This window comes from Psammomys obesus, unplaced genomic scaffold, assembly GCF_907164565.1.
Source record: "Psammomys obesus unplaced genomic scaffold, mPsaObe1.curated_primary_1811, whole genome shotgun sequence".
Classification (NCBI taxonomy): Eukaryota; Metazoa; Chordata; class Mammalia; order Rodentia; family Muridae; genus Psammomys; species Psammomys obesus.
The window spans coordinates 4,214,515-4,230,736 of NW_026592776.1; the positions used below are offsets into that span (position 1 = coordinate 4,214,515).

Sequence of the window (16,222 nt, forward strand, 5' to 3'; positions counted from 1 at the left end):
CACACACACACACACACACACACACACACACACACACACACACACACAAAATAAAATTTAAGATTAATTTTTAAATAGTTACATTGCAGTCTCTTTTAATAGACTTCAACTCAGTTTTATACTGACATCCTGTCTACTCAATCAAAAGCCAAGGATCCTGGGTTTTCTTTAGTGGAGATCTCTGGAGTGAACTCTCTTTGGCCAAATTCAGACTATGCTGCTGTTTGGGCTGTGCAGTAACTGCAGGGGTCCTTCCCCTCTCATATAGAGCAGCCAGCAACCACTGTTATGATCTGCTGCCAATCTTCAAACAGGCTTCTGGGTGCCATGGTAACTCGTTAGGGGAAGAGAGTTAACATCAAAGGGAGTATTGGTGGCTACATAGCCTGCACTCTACCTTCTTTCTTGTCTACTGCTGGGGAATTAAAGAGGCTAGTGGCCAGCTTGTGTTTTGAACTGTGCCCCCCACCCCTTCTTCAGGGACCTACAAGAAGGGACCCCAGTTCTGCCATATAGGCCGGATTCCTCTCATCAGAGCCAACACCATATCATGTCTGTCTGTCTGATCATGGCATTAGCAATTTCTAAGCAATTTCCTACCCCAACAAGTCATTTCAGTGTCCCTCTTGAACTCAACACCTGAGATGTAGATCTTATGGACTTAGGCCTCTGTTGCCTTGCCATCACTGACAATTTCATCTTTCCTTATGGCTGTGATTTTGCACCATATTTTCCTTTATTCTTCATCAGTCGAGGGCCATCTAGACTGGTTCCATTTCTTGGTTACTGTGTAAATACAGCAGCAACGAATATGGGGGAGCAGGTATTTCTGTGCCTTGACCTAATTAGAGCCCTTCAAGTATGTTTCCAAGAGTGGCATAGCAGGGCTACATAGTAGGTATTTTTAGTTGGTTTTTTTTTTGTTTTTTTTTTTTTTTAAGAAAACCTCTATGCTGATTTCCATAGTTGGCTGCATGAGTTACAAAAGTTACCATGCCAAAGAGGATTCCTTTTTCCCCTCTTTAAATTTTACACTTACTTACTGATTGTGTGTGTGTGTGTGTGTGTGTGTGTTTGTGTGTGTGTGTGTGTGTTTGTGTGTGTGTGTATTGGTAGGAAATGGAGCACAAGTCTGGAGGTCAAGGGTCAACTTGTAGGAGTTGGTTCTCTCCTTCTACCAAGTGGGTTCTAAGGCTTGAACCCAGGTCATTAGGTTTGGTGACAAGTACCTTTACCCACTGAGGCATCTTGCTGGTCCCTCTAAAAGGGACTCTTACTAGGACAATTCAACAGGGTTTTTGGGAAGGCAGAGCAGGGTGATATGTTATGGAAGAAATAGTCCAAGGTAAAAAGGCACTTAGAAGACTCTTTTGAAAAAAAAAAAAAAAATCCTTGCTCCTTACTTTGGCCCACAAGGTAACTAAAAGCAGGATAAAATCCTGGCACCAGTGCCTTCATTTTATGTTTGTTTCCTTTATTTTGCTGAATGCACAGAGATAAGTCACTATCGTAGCCTGCAGTCATGTTAGATTCTGAGTAGAGCAAAATCGGCAGGAGAGACTGAACCCCAGAGAATGTAGTCATATGCCTAAAGCCAAAGCTGCACCCTTAGAGCAGAAGTGGCCCTCTCACAGGAACCTACTACAACTGCTTTCATGCCAAGCACAGAAAAGTGTGAGCACACATGAGCTGCTTGAAGGCTTTAGAGCATATCCTAAGCACTGTGAATTATGTCCAGGGTGTGCCTCGAGGAAGTGGCAGGTCTGTGAGGACTGCCTCCATGGCCTGACCGTGGTTGACTTCTGCTGAGTCCCCTGTCGTTCTGCTTGTTTCTTTAAGTGGCTCCCTGGATACCGCAGTCCTACACGCTGCCTCAGCTTTGCCTGTTTCTCTTGTTTCTTTTTGTGACTCTGTCTAAAAAAAAAAAAAAAAAAAAAAAAAAAAAAATCACTTTGTAGCCAATCTGGTCTTAAACTCCTGATCTTTCCACCTCCTGTCTCCAATGTGCTGAGATAACAGATAGATGGTACCTTTGGTTTCTGAGGGAGTTCTTTGCTCTCCTCTTTTTCTCTCTTTGTACCAGGGATTGAACTTAGGACCTTGTGCATGCTTGTACCAGGGATTGAACTTAGGACCTTGTGCATTCTTGGCATGCACATAACCAGTAGGTTGCATCCCAAATCCTTTTGCTTCTACATAGAATTCTCTAGATGCCAAATAGTGTTCTTAAGGTGAGAAGGACATCCGTTCAATTGACTATTCTGACATCTTTTGGGTAATAGCCTCAAGTCCTGGGGAATTGAGCCACGTTGTAGTGGGCACTAGTCATTAGACATAAAGGATGGCTTAGCCCCAGTCTGACCATTCTGCTCCGCCAGCAGAAGCAATGTGCCTGGGTGTCAGAAACAATCCACCCTGCTTCCAGTCAAACTACAAAAAAAAAAAAAAAAATAGCTGTACATTCCTGGTAGCTACCCACATAGGTATGTATATATACCTGTCCCCTAGCTCCTATAAGTGCCCTCAACCTTCATCCCTAGGAAAGGTTGAAGCCCCCTCACTGTTTCTATAAAACAACCTCAGCCTGTTGACACTGAGTGGGTCTGCTTCTCTGATTCATTTTTCTTATATACTTATATACTATTCTTTTGCTTTTCTTTTTCATTATTGTTCACATGCACACACACACACACACAAAATCACACACACACACAAAATCACACACACACACACACACACACACACACAAACACAAACACACACCCCCAAAACAAAACAAACAGAACCAAATCAAACCAAAACCCCACAGCTCTCACCTCAAAGAGCATAACAGATAGTTAATTTTGGGGCCAAACTTGAGTGACAATGGCCCAAGAGCACAGATTTAGGCTACTCTAAATTCTGTGTTCCAACCTGGAAGCAGTTTCATTAAAGTTTTCATAGGAACAGAACAAAGGAAGTCATCCATCAACACACTTTGAAAATAATTGATGGAAATGTCAGAGAGGTTGTCAGAGAAGATGGTGGAAGCTTTTCCATACACCTCAGATGCTATCTGACTGCATCCATAGCTTTTCAGTTGGTGGAAGCTAGTGCTCTTCGAAATTAATAGGTTCCAAAATGTTTTTTGTCTATTAGTCACAGGATGTTCAGACATAGTTTCTTCTTAAAAATTCTCCTTGACACTATGAAACCCAGGCTGCCATCAAACTTGTAATCCCCCTGCCATTCCCAGCTAACTCAAGTAAACTCTTAGAGGTATTTTGATTTCATTTTGACTTGTTTTCCTAGTTTCTTAAAGAGTTTTTGTAATTTTACCCTTATGCATGCTTATACCTGCTCAGGCAAGCAGTTATAGGGGTTAAATGACTTAGAATTTGAAATTTGGACAAGAGATTTATTGTGAAAATAAAACTGTTGTAGGTAGGCTTCCATAGATGTTACAAAAATCCACTGCCTATAAATTGCTGCCTCAATCAAGATAATTTATTTTAGCTATAATAATTTGCGTTGAAGAGACTGCAGTGAAATTGGTAAATAAGCTGACAGGCTTATTACATAAAAGAACATAATTTTTCTAATAAGGCATTGTAATAGTTAATCTCAATAGCCAAGTTGAAGAGATTTAGAATTACCTGGGAGGCCAGGCCTGGTGGCACACACCTTTTAATCCCAGCAGTTGGTGGTGGGGGTAGGGGGAAGGGGGGCAGAGGCAGATAGATCTCTGTGAGTTTGAGGCAAGCCTGGTCCACAAAGCGAGTCCAGGGCAATCAAGGCAACACAGAGAAATATTGTCTCAAAAAAACAAAAAACAAAAACCAATCAAACAATCATCTGGAAGAGGAGCCACTGAGCATGACTGGGGTGAGGCCTATCTTGATTAAGTTAATTATGTGGAAAGATCTATTCATTGTGGGTGGCACCATTTCATGGGCTGGAATCATGGACGTTTTAAAAAGGAGAAAGTGAGCTGAACACAGGCATTCATTGTTTATGTTCCCTCACTATGGGTGCAATAAGGCCCAATTGCTTCAAGCTCCTGCTGCCTTGGTTTTTCCACCAGGATGAATTGTATTTTGAAGCCTTTCTTCCTTAAGTTGCTTTTGTCAGGGTTTTTTTTTTTTTTTTTTTTTTTTTTTATCCCAGCAACAGAAAAGTAACTAAGACAGGTATCATGCTGCTTTTCTAAGAGACACTTGGAAGTGATTTTATTATACAATGGAGTCACTCTGAATGCAGAAAGCTCCCTATGCCCCTTTGCCATAGCTTATTTAACCTTAGAAATCGTATTTTATGATAATAGTAAAAGAAACAAACTAGCCAAGTAATGGATTTGGCCCAGAGAGCCACAAAAACCATGAATGGATTTTTGAAGTGATATATATAAACAATGGAATTTTATTCAGCCATAAAGAAAAAAATAAAATTGTCACTTGCAAGAAATAAGATGGAACTAGTGATAATCATATTAAGTAAAGCAATCCAGACTCAGAAAGACAAATGTTACCTGTTTTTTTCTTACATGCAGAATCTAGGTTTAAATACACATAAAAACAGGTAAAGGTACTTGCAGCCAAGCCTGACTCCTTGAATTCAATCCCCAAGACTCGCATGGTGGAAGCAGAGAACTGCCTTGCCCAAGTTGTTCTCTGACTTCCACACATGGGCTGTGACTTGTGAGTCTGGCACCCACCCCCAATGTACAAATAAATAAGTGTAACACAACAAATAAATTTCCATATAAAAATACAACATGCCAAACCAGACCTAAACAAGTAGCCTCCTGTCCTCAATCCAAAAGTACCAGTTATAGAGACAGCAAAAAAATAACGTTTTAGTGAACATGTAAGGGAAATCCATCATATGTGCATACACACATAAATGCACATGCAAGTCCTAAAAGTATAAATCTCTGTGTCTATAATTGACACATGAAGTAGCTCACGAATCATTTAGTTGGGAAATGTCTAGTGGCCTTTCCCAGTTAATTCTTTCCCTGAAGTTCAACACTTTGTCTCTATTAGTCTGTTCTTATGCGCACATGCATGTGTATGTGTGCCTCACAAACATGAGTGTGTGTATGTTATTTTTTTTCTTTATTAATTACACTTTATTCACTTTGTATCCCCCCTGTGGTTCCCTCCCTCCTCCCGTCCCAACCCCTCCCTTCCTCCACCCTCTGCATGCATGCCCCTCCCCAAGTCCACTGACAGGGGAGGACTTCTTCTCCTTCCTTCTGATCTTAGTCAATTAGGCCTCATCAGGAGTGGCTTCGTTGTCATCTTCTGTGGCCTGGTAATGCTGTTTCCCCCTCGGGGGGAGGTGATTAAAGAGCAGGCCAATCTGTTCATGTCAGAGACAGTTCCTGTTCCCATTACAATGGAACCCACTTGGACACTGAACTGCCATGGACTACATCTGTGCAGGGGTCTTAGGTTATCTCCATGCATGTTAGTTGGTTGGAGTATCAGTCTCACAAAAGACGCCTGTGCTCAGATTTTTTGGTTCTGTTGCTCTCCTTGTGGAGTTCCTGTCCTCTCCAGATCTTACTGTTTCCCACTTCTTTCCTAAGATTCCCTGCACTTTTCCCAAAGGTTGCTCATAAGTTTCAGCATCTGCACTGATAGTCTGCAGGGCAGAGCTTTTCAGAGGTCCTCTGTGTCAGGCTCCTGACTTGTTCCCTCTTTTCTCCTTCTTCTGATGTCCAGCCTCTTTGCCTTTCTGGATAGGAATTGAGCATTTTAGCAAGAGTCCTCCCTCTTGATTAGTTTCTTTAGGTGTACAGATTTTAGTAGGTTTATCCTATATTGTATGTCTATATGAGTGAGTATTTACTGTGTGTGTCTTTCTGCTTCTGGGATAGCTCACTCAGGATGATCTTTTCCAGATCCCACCATTTACCTGCAAATTTCATGATTTCCTTGTTTTTTATTGCTGAGTAATATTCCATTGTGTAGATATACCACAATTTGTGCATCCATTCCTCCACTGAGGGGCATCTGGGCTGTTTCCAGCTTCTGGCTATTACAAATAAGGCTGCTACAAACATGGTTGAGCAAATGTCCTTATTGTGTACTTGAGAAGAGTGTGTGTGTATGATAATGAGAGCATCGTGGTTACAACTTCACCCTTGTTTCCTTTTACCTTTTAAAAATTAATTAGCTGACGAGCAAGCCTGACAACCGGAGTTCAGTCTCTGGAACCCATGTAAAGGTGCTGTGGTGTGTGCTCTTCCTCGCATCTGTCTTTCTCTCTCTCTCTCTCTCTCTCTCTCTCTCTCTCTCTCAAACACACACACACACAAAATAAAATAAAATAAAATAAAATAAAATAAAATAAAATAAAATAAAACATTTAAAGGATATTTACAGTACAATATTCATCATTATGTAGTGTTCTGGTTGGTTTTGTCAACTTGACAAACCTAGATGTATCTTGAAAGAAATAATCCTTTTTTAAAATTATTTTTAATTTAATTTTTTTTATTTATTACAATTTATTCACTTTGTATCCCAGCTCTAGCCCCCTCCCTTGTCCTCTCCAAATCCTGCCATAGGAAGAGAAGAGGGAGCTCTTCTCTTCCTATGCCCCTCCCCTACTCCACAGATAGGGAAGGTCCTCTATCTGTGCACTAGGGGAGGGGCATAGGAGGAGGACCTCCTCCTCCCCACCCATCTGACCCTACCCTGTCATGTCTCATCAGGAGTGGCTGCATTGTCTTCTTCTGTGGCCTGGTTAGGCTGCTTCCCCCTCAGGGGGAGGAGATCAAAGAGCCAGCCACTGAGTTCATGTCAGAGACAGCCCCTGTTCCCCTTACTAGACAACCAACTTGGAGACTGAACTTCCATGGGCTACATCTGTACAGGGGTTCTAGTTTATCTCCATGCATGAAGCTTAGTTTGAGTATCAGTCTCAGAAAAGACCCCTGTGTCTAGATTTCTTGGGTCTGTTGCTTTCCTTGTGGAACTCCTGTCCCCTCCAGGTCTTTCTATTTCTCCTTCTTTCATAAGATCCCCTGCACTCTGCCCAAAGTTTGACTATGAGTCTCAGCATCTGCTTTACTACCCTGCTGAGTAGAGTCTGGAATCATAATTGAGAAAATGCCTTCATAAGATCAGCCTGTAGGCAAGACTATGGGTTATGGTATTGATTAATGATTAATGTGGGAAGGCCCAGCCCACTGTGTGTGGTGCCATTCCTAGGCTGGTGGTTCTGGGTTGTATAAGAAAGCAGGCTGAGCAAACCAGTAAGCACTATTCCTCCATGGTCTCTGCTTCAATTCCTGCCTCCAGGTTCTTACTTTGAGTTCTTGCTTTGACTTCTCTCTATGATGGACTGTAATCGTGCAGGTGAAATAAACCCTTTCTTCCTTAAATTTATTTTGGTCATGCTCTTTATCACAGCAACAGAAAAAAAAGTAGGACATACAGGGTTTTGTTTTGTTCTTTGTTTTAGATAAACTCTCAATATGTAGCTCAGGCTAGCTTCAGACTTGACATGCTCTTCTTTCTTGACCTCCCAAGTGCTAGGATTCCAGTTGTGTGTCACCACACCTAGCTGGCGTGAGGCGATATTTTATGATAGGTTTTCTAATTCGGTTGCAGAAAGAGACCCACCTGTACAATCCAAGTGATTATTTTGCTCTCCGGTTTTTATGATGGGCTTGCATAATCGGAATCAAATTATTTGAAACAAAACAAGATGGATCTTGTTTACATAGACGTATGTAAATATCACTGGCACAAATAACTCTCCCAGAAGTCTCACTTACAAACTCAAGTACTGTCTTCTTCCTTCAGGAAGTTTTACCTATCAGCTCCTCAATTCAATAAAAACTGAAGTAAAAGCCCATCATTTTGGCATTTACTCATTTTACTACCCAATCAAACCTGTACATACTATTGTGAGCTATGTCTCCTTTGTGGGTAAGAAATGGGCAGAAGATAGTAGAAGCTCTATAAGTATTACTTGAAACAAACATGAATAAAGGACTGGAGATACAACTTGCTTGGTGGAATACTTGTCTACCATGCAGGCAGTCCTGGTCCAACCCCAGTACTGCATAAATCTGGCATGGTGGTGCATACCTGTGACCACAGACTACATGAGACCCTGGATCAAAAAACAAATGAACCAACAAACATATACCCGTAGGTTACATTTCATTGGACAAGATTCTTCCTCCAGTGTGCAACGTTTGATGTAAAGATTCTTCAATGGTCAAAGTGTGGAGAATAAGTGACCATGAACTGATTCGTTCTAAATGGGACTTCTCTATCATCCCCTCCAAAGCTCAGGAAACATTGTGGAAGAAGGGGAAGGAAAAGGATAAGAACCAGAGGTCAGGGAGGAGTGCACGTGAGTCATTGCTTCTATAAGGTCAGTCTTTTGGGTCGGTGGAAAGGCTCAGTGGGTAGAAGTGCTTGCTTCCAAACTTAATGACCTGAGTTCAATTCCTGGGACCCATGCGGGAAGTAAAGAACTGACTCCCATAAGCTGCCCTCTGGCCTCCGAGTGCCTGACATGGCATATGTGCACCAAAGCACAAATAAATACAACTACTCACAAAATAATGATGTAATCCTATACACATCAAAGTTTTAGATCTAACTTGACAGTGTACAATACGTACTCTGAAGCTTATGTTAACTCATTTCTTAAATATATGGAAGAAATCTCATAAAAGTTACATGATTGAATTCATAAGTCCTTTCTATGAAATACCTCCACTAAGGAGAAAAGTAGTCACCCAAGGAAATGAAAGTTTCTTTGAATTACTCTTCATGCCTGGAATGAGAATGTATAATCAAATAAGTATTAACACCAATTTTTTTCATCATGCATTTTTTGAGAGAACAGAATTGAAACAGAAATTCAAACATTTATTGAGCATTAATAATAGCTAAATCTTGAGGCTAAAAGTATGCATAACAAATAGGGACTGGCTTTCTAGATGATCAATGGGAAAGAAAAAAATAAGAAAAAAAGAAAAAAGGACAAGGAAACAATACATAAATTGTAGAAAATACCCATAACCTTAAGCCAAAAAAAATCAACTCATAGTATATACAATATCAACTCACATACATTTTCATAAAACAAAGTCAAGGACCAATATAGAGAAAAACGCCCGTGCTTATTTTTCATGTTAAGATTAATACCCCCCCACCCCGTCTCTCTGTCTCTGTCTTTCTCTCAGTTTTTAAAAAGAAAAATCAGAGTCTGCTTTACTGTCATCATCAACAGACTAGCCACAATTTGGAAGGGATTGCTGATGCTTACAGAACACCCTCCATCAAAGCAAATTAAGACTCTCAAGTGCCTTCCATACCATGATACTGAATAAGTTAGGATGCTGCTGCTGCTCTAGGCTAGGCCCTCATTTCATGTTCTTGACAAAGTCTTCTCCTTTCTTGATGGAGGCTTTCAGCTCCGGATGACCTCGGCAATCATTTTCTCCTTAAAAGGAGTGATTTTGCCAATGCCCAGGTTCTTCTCCAGGCTCCTTTTCCCCAACAGCAAGGGTGTGGAGAAACAGGTGCACTCCATCTCTTCGGACTGACAAAAGAACACTCAACAACTCCTTCCTTCCAGTTCATGGCTTCCATAAGGGAGAAGACAAAGCTGGTTTGGGCATAAGCCATGGACAGCGTAGCAGAAACTGCTTCAGCCTTGGCCTTCACGACTTATGGCCACCAATGACAGGCACATTGACTTGAGATGGATCCAAACACTTCAGCTCTGCCACAATGTGTTCGTTCTGACGATGTCAAGGATCGCCACCCCAAAGACCTTGTTGGTGTTATACATACTTCTGCTGTGACGGGGGTGGCGGGTTGGCAATGATGCAAACCATGGCTTCAGGCAGTGCTGGGCACAGGCAGCAGTCAAGGTGGCCACAATGGTAGCAACGGTGTTGAAAAGGTCATCCGGTGTCATTTCTGGCTTCCTGGGCACTCTGGCTGGGGTCATCACCACATCACTACCTTTTAGACAGTCTGTCAGCTGCTCAGGTCCGAAGTAGCTTTGCGTATTTGCTCTGGTCTCCATGTGACTCAGATCTGCTGCCACACTGGGCTTGTGAGCAGTATTATCATAGAGGGTCAGGCGGCTCACTGGGGGGCTGTTTTTCAGGAGGAGCAAAAGGGGCTATCCAATGCTCCCAGAAGCTCCCAGAACAGCTAGTTTAGCATTTCTTTGGGCCAAAGTGCTGAAGCTGTGGCAGAGAGCAGGGCTGGAAGGCTGGGCAAGACCGGACAGCATGGCTTGGACAGGCAGGGAATAGATCTTCAGAGTTAAGAGTAGACAAGTGACTCCAAAGACCTCCACTATCCTTTTTTTTTTTTTTTTTTTTTTTTTTTAAAGACAAGATTTCTCTGTGTCCTGGCTGTCCTGGAACTCACTAGACCAAGCTGGCCTCAAACTCTGAGATCCACCAGCCAGTTCAGTTTCCCCCCCGCCCCAAAAAAAAAACACATGGTAAAATGAGAGAACTGAGTCCCATAAATTGTCTTCAAACCTCCACACATTTACTCTAGAACAAGTGTGTGCCCTGACTCCAAATGAACAAATGTAATTAAGATACACATACAAACCTTAAAGCCTTCCTTCAAATGTAAATAATTGTTACTATGGAAACTTACCAATATTATAGAATAATAAGATAGTACAATGGACCCTTAATCATAGTCACTCTTGTTTTACTAATTTTTAATTAATTTTTTAATTAATTAATTAGTGTGTACAAATATATCTGAGCACATACACTATGGCTTGTATGTGGGAGCCAGAGAATAACTTGGGAAGTCAGTTCCCTCCTTCTACCATGTGGGCACTGAACTCATACATCAGACTTGGTGGCAAACACCTTTACCCACAGAGCCATCCTACTTTTTATTTCATTTTAGATAGGAAGATGGAGGGAACCATGGAGGCAGTCAGAGAGAAAGGAAGACTATTAGACAGAAGTAGAGTCAAACCGTTTTGGTTGGTTGTCATTTTCTCACACAAGCTCTTACAGATCTCATAGAGCGAGTTACTGATAAGCCATACTAGTTTCTTGGGGCCCTGTCCACTAATGTATCCTTATAATGTAAGGCTGGTGAAGTGACTCTGGATTCAGAACCATTATAGGTTCTTGTTGACTCTCTCTTTCTCTATTTCTTTCTCTGTGTGTCTGTTTGATTCTCTCTCTTTCTCTCTCTCTCTCTGAGATAGGGTCATACTATGTAGCTCTAGCTGGCCTGGAGCTTGCTATGTAAACAAGGCTGGTCTCAAACTCAAAGATATCCACAGAATCTCCTGACTCTGCCTCCTCAGTGCTGGGGTTAAGGGTGTACAACACCACACCTGGATTACTGTTGTTATTTATATATGATTCATAACCGGGTGTACTTAAAAAATACGTAGCTGGATGTGGTAGCACATACCTTTAGTTCCCGCAGTTGGAGGCAAAAAAGACAGGCAGATCTCTGGGAGTTTGATGCCAGATTGGTCTACATAGTGAGTTCCAGGACAGCAAGGGCTATGTAGAGAGATCCTGTGTTGAAAACAAACAAACAAACAAACAAACAAACAACCTAAAAATGTCTCTCTGTGTGTATATGTAAGTGCTGGATTCCTCAGAGTTGCCATTACAAAATGTTATGAGCAGCTTGATATGAGTACTGGGAACCCTAGTTTGGTCCTCTACAAGAGCAGCAGCAAATGCTCTTAACTGCTGAAGCATCTCTGCAGTCCTGTGCACAATTTTTTTTTCTTTTTGAGATGAATTCTTACTTTGTAGCGCAGTTTGGTCTCAAACTCATATTCACCCCTGCTTCAGCCTACCAAGGGTTGAGATTATAGGCATGCACTTCCATGGTGGACTAACTATTCATTCCTTAAAAAAGCAACAATTGTGTGTGTGTGTGCACACGCGCAGAGTCTTATTATTTGAGGAAAGTTATATGGCAGAAGAGCATTAACAAGTTGAATATTTCCACCGAGGCCTGTCTTGGCCCACCATTTTTAAAGAGTTCCCTGAAACAAGCAAGTCTCTGTCTGTGTTAGAATCTATACTGGAGTCATCATATCGTGTGCATTCTCTGAATTGATGAATAGCCTCTTGTTTGCTTCCTTCTGCTTGTTGTATTTATAGCCCACATTACTTATGATTGTGGGACAACATAATATGGACCAGATGGCTTCATTATTCAGAGTTTCATATTTTGAATTTTAAACATTGTGTTGAACTGCCTGACCATGGCCAGCTGTGTCCTGGAGTTGACAATGAGGCCAGACCACGGTTCAGAGGGCCAGAAACCATAGCTGTGGAGGTGCTAGAATTTTAAGTTTCTTCTGGATTCTTGTCCCTGGTTTCATTTGAAAATTCTTGGGGGGGGTCGTAGAGAGGGGAAAGAGGAGAGAAATAAAGAGAGGGAAAAGAGAGGGAGGGTCTTTTCCATCATTTAGCTGGCCTACGATTACAATACGCTAATAGAATTTATTATGTTAGCTGTTTGTAGCAATGCTTAACTCCAGCTATTAATATTTACAAATGAGAGGTTTAGTCAGACACCAAGTAGGAAAAAGGTTAACACTATAGTTAAATGGAATAGTGGAACACAGTTCCTTAAGGGACTGTATTATTTTTTTTAATTTTAAAGTTACTGTTCTTTGTGTGAGCATGCATGTGCATGCACAGGCCAGAGGACAACTTGCATGAGTGTATTCTCTACCATGCAGGCCCAGGGAACAAACTTAGGTCATCAGGCTTGTAGGCCAGCTCCCACACATTTTGGACCATCTCACCAGACCTAGGTTCTACTTCTTTAAAGTCCCGTGTACCTTGAAATATAGACATCTGAGGTCTAAGCTTTTAGCACCGAACCCTATAGAAGATATTCCAAATCTCAACTATAGGGAATAGTATACTAAACTTGAACAGAGAAGGGATAGCCATGGTTCCCAGACTATATAGAAAGTGAGTTCTCTGTCTCTCTATGTCTCTCCCTGTCTCTTTTTGTCTCTGTCTCTGCCCCCCCACACCCCTTGTTGGCTCCTTTTTCATCTAGAGAATTCTAATATGACAGTATCCTAGTTTTAATTGTTAGCTTGATAGCACCTAGGACAGTGGTTCTCAACCTTCCTAATGCTGTGACCCTTTAATATGGTGCTTCATGTTGTGGTGACCCCCAACCGTAAGATTATTTTTTTTGCTACTTCATCACTGTAATTTTGCTACTGTTGTGAATCATAATGGGAATATCTGATAGGCAAGGTATCTGATATGTGACCCTCCAAGGGGTTGTGACCCACAGGGACTGCCTAGATCCAATTGTCCTGTGGAGTTACTGTATTGATTGCTAACTGATGTTGGAAGGACCGACCCACTGTGAGCAGCACCATTCCCTGGGCAGGTGCTCCTGAGCTGTAGAAGACAGCTAGCTAAGCACGAGCTTTTGAGCAAGACCATAAGCAGAGCTCCATGGTTTCCGCTTCAAGTGCCTGCTTGAGTTTCTATCCCAGCTTCTCTCACAGTATGTTACTGCAGCAATAGAGATCACCCTAGAAACAGATGGCAAGGCAATAAGGCAATAAATTCTGTAGTCTTTCTTAGAGGGACATATGCATGCACAATCCTGATTGTGAAAGAAGAAAGGATCTTAGACAATAAATAGTTATGTCTCATTTTCCCCACTGGGACCGACATTGGCTATTAGTTAGGCTGGGAAACCAGTGGAAGCGAATCTTGAATACTCTCATACCCAGAGTAGGAGAGAGGGTTAAACTGGTTCTAAAGGGGCAAATGGAGCCTTTTCAGAGAATTACATTTTATAATAAGGATTGTCACCATTCCCTGTATGGCCTTCTAGGTAGAGAGCTTGTCTAGCATGTACGAATCCCTGGGTTCCAACTCCCACAATGAATAAAACCTGTGTGGTACTGTAGTCCTGGAATCTCAGCACTTGAGTAGGGTCTCATTATATAGCCCTGGCTGGCCGTAAACTCACAGAGCTCCACCTGCTCTGCCTCTCAAGTACTGGGGTTAAAGGCATACACCTCTATGTCTGGATCCTATGGTAAATTTTAATATTGGAACAAATGAAGTATCCTCTCACTTTTTGTTTTTAATTTTATCTTGGATTTATTTTCTTACACTTATACTTCCTGTGAACTTTGCAGTAATTTCACTTATTAAAAATTCCCATTTCAATGGTGATTTTACTGGAATTTATAAATTAGTTTGACAAGACCTGGCATTTATTTTTCCTTCTAGAAATATTATCTCACTTTTTATTGTTTGGGTTACCTTTTCTTTTCAATGATTATGGAGAATTAGAACTTGCAAGGTTGTTTGGTATTTTGTCTTTTATTTGAATATCTGAAAGTAATATTCATTTGACATTATGTAATTTAACAAGCAAATACTGTTCATCCGATTGCTTGATATTCTAAACATTTCCAACATTTTTGAGTATGGAAATTCATCTTGCTCTGTGATTATTGAAAACCTTTAATTTAAGGTGAGGTTGGCGAGCAGGGAAAGTACTAAAAATAGATTAATCAATTTTATAAAACGTAACAGACATGCTTATGTAACTTTTGAATTGATAAGGTACAGTGTCCCTCTCTTACACATATGCCTTATCTTCACCTTCCAATTTCCTGGTGTAGAAAAGAAATGGGGGAGTCTGGTTGTGATCATGCACCCCTCTGTAATCCCAGAACTTGAGGGCTGTGGAGGCAGAATTTTCAGGAGTTCAAGGATAGACCAGTCTTCCCTACATGAGACCCTATTTTGGAATGAAACAGCAAGAGAAGGGTGCGAAGCAGGTTTCAGATTAGTTTCATATTTTCTGGGTGAATCAAGATTAACTCTTCATGCAGAACTGTCAGCAAGAAAGTTGGACTTCTAATACTCTGCCACAACCTTCACCTTCTTTACAAAACAAAGGGATGGTTTGCAAGCAATGAGGCTTTGGGCTAACCCAAATAATCAAAATGGTCAAAACGAATATGTATTTTTTTTCATGTTTTACTGAGATTTGGGTCTAGTAAGGTAAGACGACAAAAGCATTCCACATCTATTTACTTGGCTTCCATGTAGTGTTGGTTCTGGAAAGATCAGCATGCCTGCATCTTTACCTGAGGCAAAGATTGCTGTAGATGGATGAGGCTGCAGGAGGTGGAGGTGGAGGGGAGAGTTCATTAGCTCCATCTCCAGTCAGTACAAGCTGGTTTTTCATTTCGTTTTGACTCCTCCTCTCTCCTGCCAAGGATAATCCCTCCCTTCTATTTTTTTTTTATTGTTAGGTATTAAACCCAGAGCTTTTTGCATGCTGCACAAGTGCTCTATCTCAGAGCTGCATTGCCAGTCTGACTCCCTTTTTAGAGAAATTGCAGCCAAAGCAGAAACAATGAAGCTGGGAAAGGGAGCTATTGGGAGCGAACATTATTTTTGTTCTTTCTCTCTCTCTCTTTCTTTTTTTAAATATAGTTCAACAGAACACAATGATCCGCCCTTTTTCTAATTCCAGATTTCTTTTATTTTTAATTATGTTCATGTGTGTATGTCTCCTGCATGCGAATACACATGTATATGAGTGCAGGTGCCTTCAGAGGCCAGAAGAGGGGGGCTAAGTCCCCTGAAGCTGGAAGTTCAGACAGGTGTGGGCTGCCCATTGTGCTTACTAAGGAATTGACCTCAGATCCTCTGTGAGATTAGTCACCATTCTTAATCACTGAGCTGTATCACTAGCTCCATGAGCACTTTTCTTGAGGAATGCAAAGCCCAGATGCTCAAGCAGAAGAAAATGAAATGGAAAAGGTTTATCTCCTCCATCAGGTAAGGGAGCAATAGAGTTGTCTTCCAAGCAGTTTACTCCTCTAGAAAGGAAGCATGAGGATTTTACTCAGGAGTTTGACATATTCATACAAGAGAGCGCATTCCCCGAGAACACAAAGTTTAATATGTATGTCACTAAGCATGTTCAGATTAAGGTCATAGTTCAGGAAGAGAAGGTGGCCAGCACATCTCTGCATGTCTGTCCATCAGCTCATGATCATGGAACATATATTCAGAAGGTTAAATGACTGAGACACTTTTAGGCATGAACTTCAAAGATAGTTTTCTCTCCAAAGTTTTACCTGAATCTATCTATCTATCTATCTATCTATCTATCTATCTATCTATCTATCTATCTATCTATCTATCTATCTATCTATCTATCTATCTATC

The 16,222-nt window shown here is 41.2% G+C and overlaps 1 protein-coding gene and 1 pseudogene across 1 annotated transcript in view; one reads left to right on the forward strand and one right to left on the reverse strand.

Annotated features, from left to right (window-relative positions):
- Positions 1 to 16,222, forward strand: part of Ctps2 (CTP synthase 2) — a 177,098-nt gene that overhangs the window by 144,222 nt on the left and 16,654 nt on the right. The window lies entirely within an intron of this gene.
- LOC129683161 (malate dehydrogenase, mitochondrial-like) lies at positions 9,380 to 10,263 on the reverse strand (annotated as a pseudogene).